Raw genomic sequence first — 11,610 nt, 5'->3', positions numbered from 1 at the left:
TGGTTTCACAGGTCGGCGCAACATCGAGGGCCGAAGGGCCTGTACTGCGCTGTAATGTTCTATGTTCTATGTTCTATGTTCTAAATAACAAGTTCAGGGAGGACCTATGATGTGACTGATTGAGGCAGAGATATGATTACAAAAAAATTAAAAATAATGTGATGCTCGAGACAAACCAAATGGCTGGAATAACATCATAGGTATAAGAGTCACATGCTGAGGGCCTAACCAAAGTAACAAGTCATCCAAGACTGTACAAACTAATTACGGTGAGAGATCATAACAAGTTACCAAGATGATGGTGTCAAAACAGGACAGTAAGTTCACAGCTGGTGTAGAGTGCTGAAACGTCCATTGTGACGAGGAATGCTCCTGGTTCAACAGGTCCGTGGGTGCCGAGTTTCTGAAAAAATCTGTTGTGTTGTCGCAGAAGCTGGGGATTCCTTGAACAATAGGTTTCAAGATGCCATTGACACAGCCAGAAACTGATCAATACCTTTGATCCAGACCTTCAGGGTATCCTATCTACTCTCATCCCACACACTTCTCACAAGGAGACTTCTACTGCCTTCTGAAGATATCCAAAGCCAACACACCTGGACGTCCTATCGTATCAGGCAATGGGACCCTGTGTGAGAACCTCTCCGTCCATGTCAAGGATATTCAGCCTCTAATCTTCGGGTAAGCATCCTCTAAGGCGTTTTGAAGCCATCACCTTGATAAATTGTAATGATCTCTCTACCTTAATTGGTTTGTACAGTTTTGGATTACTTGTCACTTTGGTTAGACCCTTGGCATGCAACTCTTTTACCTATCATGTTATTCCAGCCATTTGGTTTTTCTCCAGCATAACGTTATTTTTAATTTTTTGTAATTATATCTCTGCCTCAATCAATCAGATCATAGGTCCTCCCTTCACTTGCGATTCAGCTGTTAACACTTTATTCACACTGTCTGACACATTTTATCACCTGCAGAGACTTGTTATTCAGCCTGCCAATACTCCATTTACACCATTTGTACGATCCTTTGATCTCTACCTAGGAGCCTGTGTGCTTCTCTTCACTTCACGTGACGAAAGCTTTGTAAGTTTGTGATTTCAAATAAACACGTCGGACTGTAACTTGGTGTTGTGTGACTTCTGATCTGTCCACCCCAGTCCAACTCCAACACCTCCACATCTTGGTTAACAAGAGAAATGAGTGAATGTAACAGTTACTTTTATGGGTGATACGGAATTGGTGATGAGATGTTAAATTTTTAATTTCTCATTCACGTATCAACAAGTCGTCATAAACATAGAGTCATAGAGTCATACAGCATGGAAACAGGCCCCTTGGTCCAACCAATCCATGCCTAACATAATCCCAAACTAAACTAGTCCCACCTGCCTGTCCCTGACCCATATCCCTCCAAACTTTTCCTATTCGTATATCCATCGAAATGTTTTTTAAACATTGTAATTGTTCCAGCATCCACCACTTCATCAGGAAATTCATCCTATACATATTTGCAAACAAGACACAGATGGCGAATTTTGTGGAGATTCTCTTGTATGCTGTTTTTCTAAGGTCACACCAACTTTTGTGCTGAAGTTATGGTGGGTGAGAATTCCTGCAACAGGAAACCTCAACTATATGCTTCAGTTCAATGCCTTTCCTATTGTTATTGTTTCAACAGGGCTTCCACTTTCTAATAATGCTCCTGTTTACCTGTGTCAAAGACTGAAGTGTCAGGCACCACGCTGGTGACTCCTGACTCACTTTCAAGAGGCTTATGAAATCTCTGAAACTCTTCACTCTGAAAATGAACCTATTTATATTTTTCAAAATAATGGCAAGAAGCATAGCTAAACTCAATTATTTACCTCAATTAACATTTCTTAGGAACATACTTCACATCCCTAAAGGAGGATTAATTTTGCTGTTGCCAACTCAAGGAAAGCAGCATGTGTCATTTGAAGTATGTTTTGGGTGCTTTATTAAATAATTTACAATTAGGGTTATGAGCAAACTAACCTTCTGCTTCATCATCACCACCAGGGAAGAGGCTCAGGTGACTGGTGTACCGACAGTTTTATACAGGCTAGTTGTCTCCTCCTTGACATGTACCTTCTCAATTGACTCACAATTTATGGTTGGCTCTCTGTGATCAATTTGATGGTGCACAATGGCTTCTATCATCCTTCTTTTGTAAAGATATTCTGGATCTTGGGCATTGCACCTTGTCCCATGAATTCTCCTGAATTACTCTCAAAAGGGACCATGGAAAGAGAGTGGGTGCTTTCAGGAGAGGGTGTTGCACTGAATACCTTACACTAGCATGTAACCTACATTGCCACAAGGCTTGCACATTGGAAAGATAGCTATATTTTGTGTCTGCTGGTTGTTTGTGGCCTGTAATGATTTCCTCTTAACTAACAGCGACTGCTGTTTGTCTCAGGTAGTTTCTGCAAACTCTCTTTGTTACATTATGATGCATAATACTGTTCTCTGTAGGTACATCATTCACTCTAAAGACTCTTCTACCCTTTCTTCTCAGTCTCTCGTTGTACAACAACCTGGGTATCGGGGCACAATGCACAGCATGCCAAAGCTGGCAAATACCTTTGATGTATTGCACTGATTTGGGTATCCAGAGAAACACCCTACCACTGATCCTGCATATTATGCTAAGATCAGTGGTAGTGGTCAACAGCACACACCATCTCTCTGTAATGTTTAGTATCAAAGTCCCAAGGAATGTTTAGACCATACTGTTTAATGCTCAGTCATTTTCTATGTGTACAGTTACCAAACAAACAGGAGCAGATCAGAGAGATAGCAGAAAACTTTCTGGACTTGGCATTGGACACAGTGAGCTGAATTTTGCAATGGAGTCTGGTCTGTTTATGAGAGTGGAAATTTAAACAGTTGTGGGTTGGGCTGGCTCCCTGATGTGCTCCCCCTTTGTATGAGCTTCATGGGGGTGAGCTGCTATGGGAATCCATATCCTGCTCCATTTAACGTACAGTCAATTAGGTCGATGAAGATCCCATTCACGTGCTGTTTTCAGAACCCCCTAATGGTTTCCCCAACTGGACCTGCCCCTCACTCCAGTAGCAACATGGAGGCAGCCACCAAGCATCAAGCCAGAGAGCCATTGGTGCCATGTATCACTGGTCCTATGCTAGTATAAATACCACATCCACATTCAGAACCCTTCCTGGAGGGTTTCCCATCCACAGGTGATCCTAACAACCATGGCCCTTCTTTTGATTAAGTTGGTTGCCCTAAGGATCCCCATTTTGCTGCATCCTCACACATACCTTTCTGCCTCATCAGTGCCCATCTTTCCCAGTAGCAATGCCAGCCATGATGTGGGGCTACTCAATGGGATGCCGACTTCAGGAAGTCCCTGTGCTTCATTAAATGGCAAAAACAAGGGCAGCCAATTTAGGGCCCATTTTAATGACAAGCACAGCACATGTTGCACATGGTCCAGGTTGGCTTCCTCATGCCTGCAGGAAAACTCAGCCTATGGTTAGACTAATGTCAATCCATCAATCCAAATACACTCCTTCAAGATTCAACTTCGAGTCCGAGGAGAAGTTAATTTTCTAATACAATTTTGTTAATGTCACAGGATGGGAACAGCAGTCAGTTGAGCCCAACTTAAGCTGACTGGGCAGTGACATGGAGAGCACAGAAACTACATAATAGTTTAAAGTAATAGAATAATCACTAATGCTACTTACTGGTAAACCCGGGAGACCTGGAAACCCTGGGTCTCCAGGGGGTCCTGGACTGCCCTGTGGAAGAAAATACATTTCAAATGACTTGAATTTCTGTGAATATGAACAACTTACTATATTTCTATTTTCATTTCAATTCTGTTTATAAATGTCTTGCATTTATCCTGTATCTCTCACTTTTCTAAAGGCCATACTGACACCTAATGGACCAAATTTCATATACAATAGCATCAATTTCAATTGAACATGCACCAATGTGAAAGTAGTACGTATACATGAAAAGTTACTATCATGAAGAAATTTTTGCAAGATGTGCAACCTATCATTAAAGGGTTGAGTCAGTAAGCAGCTGATAATAAAAACAAAGAGGTCTACAGCACAAAAGAGGGCCTTCGGCCTATTGCATCTCTGCTGGTCAAAATTAATCACCCAGCTATTCTAATCCCAGTATAATCAACAAAACAACTAGCCAGGAGGAGAAATGATTACAACTAAATTTCTTAATGTAATGTCTTTCTTGTTTCCATAATTCACAACAAAACCCTCCTAACGTACAGATAAAATCACTGACTATAACCTATCCATAACTTATTCATCTCAACGTCTGCACAAACCACTGTGTGCTTCTTTAATCAGGTCTTCGGTCCTAGCCCTGTGCTTACACTGATCTGTTCTAGAATATGCTAAAAATATATAAAACAATCTTTCCCAGGTCCTGTTATCAATTGTAATTGCCTGGAATCAATACATCAACCAAATTTTCACATAAAGTTTGCAGGTCTATGAAAAACAAATAGCTGTACAGGGGTACCTGCCCACACACATCTGTTAATGGTCAGAGCAACCTGGCTAACTCTTATTTTTCCTTGAATATTCAACTTCTCCATTTCACAATCATGTCAATGATTAACCTTTAGAGCCAGGCTTGCTGCAACCAGGCCAGTTAGAGCCTCAGTATAAAACAAAGGAGATGCAGCTTGTGTCAGTGTACTGTTCCTGAAATGTTGCACCTCTGCCCTCTGCAACTGAGCATCCGGTGATTTGCTTGGTGCTATTTCAAACCGTGATTCAATTTGTTACCACTATAATGATGCAGTGCTCCAGCGAGGCTCAGCACAAGCTGGAAGAACAGTATTTCTGAAGAAGGGTCCAGACCTGAAACGTCAGCTTTCCTGCTCCTCTGATGCTGCCTGGCCTGCTGTGTTCATCCAGCTCTACACCTTGTTATCTCAGACTCCAGCATCAGCAGTTCCTGCTATCTCTGGAAGAACAGTATCTCATTTTCTGCTATGGGCCATGCAATCTTCTGGGTTCAATATCAAATTCAATCATTTTAGGGCCAGAACACCTCCTTTCCCTTTCTTGTCCTTTACCGCATCCACCCCCCAGCAACATCCAAACACCCTAGGCCCTGTCATGACATGGGTTGCTTTCAACATAGCCAACCCATTTTTACTGACTCATGTCTCCATTATCAGCTTTTCTTTCTCCTTGGCTTTCTCTCATCTATTTCTTTGTCTCCCTAACTGCCATTCTCTCTTTCTGGGTTCCATCTTCACCTATCCTGCACCTCCCCCCACAGTCCCCTGTCTTCAGCATATATACAGCCTTTTCCTAGCTATTATAGGTCCTGAAGGAGGGTCAGTGGACTCAAACATTAACTATGCTTTCTCCCCACAGATGTTGCCGGACCTGCTGAGTTTCTCCAGGAATTTCTGTTTTGGTTTCAGTTTGATCAGCTGGTAAATTGGGCACGGCAATGGCAGATGAAATTTGATTCTGATAAAAGCAAGGTGATGCATTTTGGAAGGTCTAATAAGAAAAGGACATACACAATGAATGGTAGGTGCCCAGGAAGTACCAAGGAACAAAGAAATCTTAGTGCACAAGTCCATAGATCCCTGAAGATGTCAGTACAGTCAGATGGGCTGGTGAAGAAGACATATGGCTGCTTGCCCTTCATTAGCCAGGGCGTAGAGTATAGGAGCGAGGAAGTCTTGTTACAACTTTATAAAACATTGGTTAGGCCACAGATGGAATTCTGTGTGCAGTTCTGGTCACCGCACTATCAGAAGACGTGATTGCACTGGAGAGGGTGCAGAGGAGATTCATCAGGCTGTTGTTTGGGATGAAAAGTCTCAGTTATGAGGAGAAACTGGATAGGCTGGGCTCGTTTCCTTGGAGCAGAGGAGGCTGAGGGGGGGTTCTGATTGAGGTATGCAAAATTATGAGAGGTATAAAAACATTGCCCTTCATGTCCTTTTTAAAACTTTCTCCTCTCATCTTTAAAATATGCCCCCTAGTTTTGAACTCCCCTACCCAAGGGAAAAGACCCTTGCTATTCACCTTATCTATGCCCTTCATGGCTTTATAAACCTCTATAAGATCACCCCTCAACCTTCTACTCTCCGGTGAAAAACATCCCAGCGTATCCAGCCAATTTCTATAATCCAAACGCTCCTTTCCTGGCAACAAACTGGTGAATCTTTGTTGAACACTGTTCAATTTAATCGTATTTTTCCTATACACAGTACTCCAGAAGTGGCCTCACCAACGTCCTGTCCAAGCTCAACATGATGTCCCAACTCCTATACTCAGTAGTCTGAGCAAAGAAGGCAAGCATGCTAAACGTCTTCTTAATTAATGCAAGCTCACCCAGAATCCCATGTGATCTAACTTTACTAGTTAGTCTACCATGCGAACATTGTCAAAGGCTTTCCAAAAGTCCTTTGAAAGTGATTAATTTAGAAGTTTGAGGGCTGTTCTGAGGAAGGGTAGCCGGACCCGATTTCTCTCCATAAATGCTGCCAGACGTGCTGAGCTTTTCCAGCAGTTTCTGTTTTTGTTTCTGATTTTCAGCATCTGCCATTCTTTCGGTTTTAATTTAAACTATTGAGATGGAGCTTGAAAATGGGACTAGCTGGGTAGCTATTTTGAGAGCTCGGTACAGACATGATGAGTTGAAAAGTCTCCTTCCGTGCTATAACATTCTATGATTCTGTGAGCCAATACACGCCCTTAATTTGCCAGTTAATCATCAGTAGGACAGGACTACACAAAATCTCCTGCCTGATAGCTGGTATGCTGGTGATGGGTAAGTGCATGCTATGTTCTTATTGATCACCACTATCCCCCCTCCGCCCCCAACACTGAGCGTATCAGGGCTGTCTTCCGATGTTGGGTCCCCCTTCTGGTTCACTTCTCCCACTGGCCTGTCAGTTCTGACTCCCCTGCCCCCACTCCTGCCACATTGTGCTTCCCTTCCCATGGGCTCTGTTAAATCCAGCACCATGTTTTAACTTATTGTTTTTGTAATCTAATATATTTCATATCAGTTTTCTAACTGCCTATATTTTAAAGGTTATATTATTGCAGTTTAATTGTCAGTTTCATTGGAGATAAGCATGATAGCAAGTAGACTCTGGTAAAATCTCATTTTCTAGAGTGGTCTATGGTCAGTCTCAATATTATGGACTGAAAGCTGTGTATGCTAACAGATATGTCTGGAGAGAAGTGGAGGGGAGAGAGACCACAAATGCCAAACTTATGGATACAAACGGAACTTCAAACACACCACTTTATATATGGCGGGGAGTTGATAAATGGCAAGACAACACAAACTGGACTGTAATTTTAGAAATTGCTGGAAAATCTCAGCAGGTCTGGCAGCATCTGTGGAGAGAAGGCAAGTTAATGTTTCAGGTCCAGTGACCCTTCTTCAAAACTGGTTATAACTATGAAAATGGGGTATATATGCTAATAAGGGGAGGCAATGGCCTAATGGTACTATTGCTGGACAGTTAATCCAGAGACCCAGATAACATTCTGGGGCCTGGGTACGAATCCCGCCATGGCAGGTGGTGGTATTTAAATTCAATAAATATCTTGAATTAAGAATCTAGTAATGACCGTAAATCCATGTGTTGATTGTCGGGAAAAACCCATCTGGTTCACTAATGCCCTTCAGGAAAGGAAACTGCCATCCTTACCTGGTCTGGCCTACATGTGACTCCAGACCCACAGCAATGTGGTTGACTATGAACTACCCACTGGGCAATTAGGGTTGAGTAATAAATGCTGGCCTAGCCAGCGATGCCCTCTTCCTGTGAACAAATAAAGGGGAAAAAAACAAAAGGTGGAGGATGGGGAGGGGGAAAGAGTAAACAGCAGGTAAAGATGGAACCCAGAGAGAGAGAGAAAAACAGTTGTGCAGACAAAGGAATGGGTAAAGGTCAGCCTGGGAGAATCAATAGTTGCTAATGGGGACCATTGGTAGCTGCAAATGTGTTGCTTGTGGAAGCAGCCCATGTGATGACACAGCCTGGTGTGTTGGGGGAGGGAGATGGGAGAAGGTGCTCAGGCCTTAAAATTATTGAACTTGATATTGAGTCCAGAATACACATGCCAGGTCCTCATTGTTAAACTGGCTCTGTTTAAAGGGGAGGTGATGGCTGAGTGGTATTATCGCTGGACTGTTAATCTAGAGACCCAGATAATGTCCTGGGGACCTGGGTTTGAATCCCACCAGGGCAGATGGTGGAATTTGAATTCAATAAATATCTGGAATTAACAGTCTAATGATGACCATGAAACCATTGTTGATTGTCATAAAAACCCATCTGGTTCACTAATGTCCTTAAGGGAAGGAAACTGCCATCCTTACCTGATCTGGCCTACATGTGACTCCAGCCCCACAGCAATGTGGTTGACTCTTAACTGCCTCTGGGCAATTAGGGATGGGCAATAAATGCTGCCTAGCCAGCGACACTCTCATCCCGTGAATTGCTTTTAGGAGAAAGGTATCACAAGGGAGGGGAATCAGTTTACATTAACTTTGTTTTGCCTTGCTGAGGGGGCAGGCAAATAAAGAAGGCGATCCAGATCATCCCTCCTCACCCAGGAGTTTGATGATTTAGGGTATCTGTCTGGAAATGTAGCAAATTGGAGACTGTCACCTGGAATCTGGTTGTAGCATATGCGACAGGAACTGTTCTTGGAGGGAAAGTGTTATTGACTGACCCAAACTCACGCTTCAATAAAATAATAGATAGAATTATGGATGCTACAGAATAAGTAGGGGCCAGGCCAGCAGATTTACTTGGTTCATTGGAGAGCCATGTCTTACCTTCTGTCCTTTCACAGTCGTGGTAGGAGCCCGCTCTGGTCGATAAATGGGGCCAGGAAGACCTTTCACACCCTGTTTCCAATACAAGCATTAATTTATCAGGTTGGAGGAATAGTTTTATCAACTTGAGGAATGGTTAATTAGAATGTATTTGGCATTCATCAGTTTTGGCATAATTTTTGAAGTATGGTTAAAAAATATCAGTACAGATGAAAAATCAATCAGTGGCTCAGTTCACAAATCTATTTACCATCAGCTTTGTTAAAGTCTGTTGAAATGCACAAATTATTTGATCTAATCTTGCCCATTCCCAGCCACATTCCCATACACAAATTTCTATTACCTTGTCACCCATGGAACCCACAAAGATCAATCCCATGTTGCCCTGTACAAATAAAGATCAAGCAGGTTTATATTTTACTAAAGCTTTCAAAATAATTTTTTAAATGACAGGAAAGCAATAGAACTGATTCCACAGGTTTTACCTTTGGCCCTGGACGACCAGATGGTCCTGGTGGACCCTAGCAACAGATAAGAAGATCAGCAATTAAAATAGAAAGCATACTCCAGGCATATGAAACTGATTGTTCAAAAATATATCAGATGGCATTAACAAAATCTATTTTGAAAAACTTACAAAATCTTACAACATTAGATGTAGAATTTTAGGTATTATTCAGAAAACACTGAACACAGACATGTTTGATTCTTTTTGTTATAATTTGGACTATTCCTTGGAAGTGAATGTTACATTTTTATTTTTGTTCTGTGAATTGAGGATAATCTTATTATTTTAGCCTTGTTTAGTTTGGAGTTGAATTGTGACACAAAGACAGACAGCGAAATTAAACAAAACTCCCAAGCACTATATTCATAGCACAGTAAAATTAAAACATTCAAAGGCCCTCAAAGTTAATCCCAATGGTTTATAACCAGATTTTATGAATAGCCTGTAACAGACTCTGTGTTTAATTGATACCAGACACCAAGTTTTTAGCTTAAACAAAGTATTAATGATTTATCATTAATACAGTACTTTAGCTGAGCAAAGTTAAACGATGAGGTAATCTAATTAATGTCTATGATTTAAACCCAATCTTCTTCGATTATAGCCCCTGGTCATACAAAGATAGATAGACATAAAGACACAATTAAGGAATAAGTCAAAAGAAATTTAACAGAGATGTAACTGGCCAGTTCACATAAACTGTTTCCACAATCGTAATATCACAGGCACATGGGATTGTATCTTGCTTGGTTTCTGATGACACTGGTCAGCGCAAACAATTTCCAGTAGGCTCCAAGGAATGTTCATTTAATTTTCTCATAACTGAGATTGTATTCTTCAAACTTTCAATAAATTGATAATGGGAACAATCAGATCTCTGTCCTGTAGCTTTGGCAGCCTTATCCTTCTGACAAAAACGCATTTCAAAACCAATTCAAACTCTGGTTTCTCTTTCTGTTTCTTTTCAACATTCTCTTGGCACGAACTTCCCTGCAGGACCCCTGTTAACATTCAAGTATCTGCCATCTGTTTGAGCATTATGTCTCTCTGGAGTTGAAAAGTTGATAACAGCCTTGAACAAAATTCAACCTGTAATGAGACCTGGCCTCATTAACAAATATGAATTTGTTTGTTCTCCTCTTGTTTTAAAACAAGCCACTGCTCATAGTCCATAGGTTGCCTTCAGCTCTCAGCTCACAGTTCATAGCACCAAACCAAAATGATAAAAAAAATTAAAAATTAGATCTCAACAGTTGTGGCTGGGTGGTGTTGTGGTGGTTAAAGTTGGTGAGACTTTAGACAACTTGTCTGTTCTCCTGGAGAGATGTAAGCAAAACCTTGGCTTGATCCATTTTTCTCAAATTTCTTTTTCTGCTCCATACTTTCTAGTTTTCTGTGTTTCGTTTATCATAACACTGGAAGATCCTTACTTTGAGTACCAGGTTTTACAGATTCCTGTATTTAGACTGCAGTAATGGAATCTATGGCATGATGTGCTTATTAATATCAAAAGCCATTTTTAAACTATCATAATTTTCTGAGGCTTCACATGTTCCTTCAATTCCTAATAATCAGCAATGAAAATTGTTTTTTCCTACAGGGAATTAGTTTCATTGAATTATGCTTTTTTAAAATAATGAAAACTCAAAATGTCAATTTGCAATTTGGTCTATTATTGGCAGTGGATGCTGTAAGATATTGATCTTTTATGAACTAATAAGGTTTTACTTCTGGTATGCTACAAACATGTTGGGATGCTCTATTATGATGCTCCTCTCTCTTCCTGTTCCCTCAATCAGTCATGTCTCCAGTCCATCTGCAGCTGGTGCCTATCAACTTACTACTAGTACCGTAATTAGCCAGTAGCAAGATTCTGACCCTTTTGAGGATATTGTCCCGTGATGACAGGTATAATGGAAGTATAAGGATCTTTTTTCACATTTGTTCATGGGACATGGGTATCATTAGCTAGACCACTTTTTTTTTTTGCCAATCCCTGATAGTTTTTTAAAAATATTTTGAATTTAAACTTCACCATCTGCCATGGTGGGATTCCAGCCCATGTCCCCAGACATTAGATTGAGCTTGGGATTCCTAGTCTGGTGACATTACCACTACTCCACTGCCTCCTGGGAGGTTTCTATTACCCGTGGACCTACATCTGACATGCCCACAATTTTACAAGGGAAGGGGTGTGAACATAGAACATAGAACATAGAACATTACAGCACAGTACAGGCCCTT

General features: G+C 41.2%; 1 protein-coding gene and 1 long non-coding RNA gene across 2 annotated transcripts in view; both read right to left on the bottom strand.

The window, feature by feature from the left end:
* Positions 1 to 11,610, bottom strand: part of mrpl44 (mitochondrial ribosomal protein L44) — a 153,642-nt gene that overhangs the window by 44,461 nt on the left and 97,571 nt on the right. The gene's annotated exons all lie outside the window — the stretch shown is intronic.
* Positions 3,736 to 9,383, bottom strand: LOC109925310. Its single transcript, XR_007263585.1, has 4 exons — positions 9,344 to 9,383; positions 9,202 to 9,243; positions 8,859 to 8,930; positions 3,736 to 3,790 (listed from the first exon to the last, which is right to left on the bottom strand). It is a non-coding gene; the product is annotated as an uncharacterized LOC109925310 (long non-coding RNA).

The sequence above is a fragment of the Rhincodon typus genome, chromosome 13, assembly GCF_021869965.1.
Source record: "Rhincodon typus isolate 14 chromosome 13, sRhiTyp1.1, whole genome shotgun sequence".
Lineage (NCBI taxonomy): Eukaryota > Metazoa > Chordata > Chondrichthyes > Orectolobiformes > Rhincodontidae > Rhincodon > Rhincodon typus.
The sequence above is the reverse complement of the archived record's forward strand: the minus strand, read 5'-3'. Positions and strand labels throughout refer to the sequence as shown.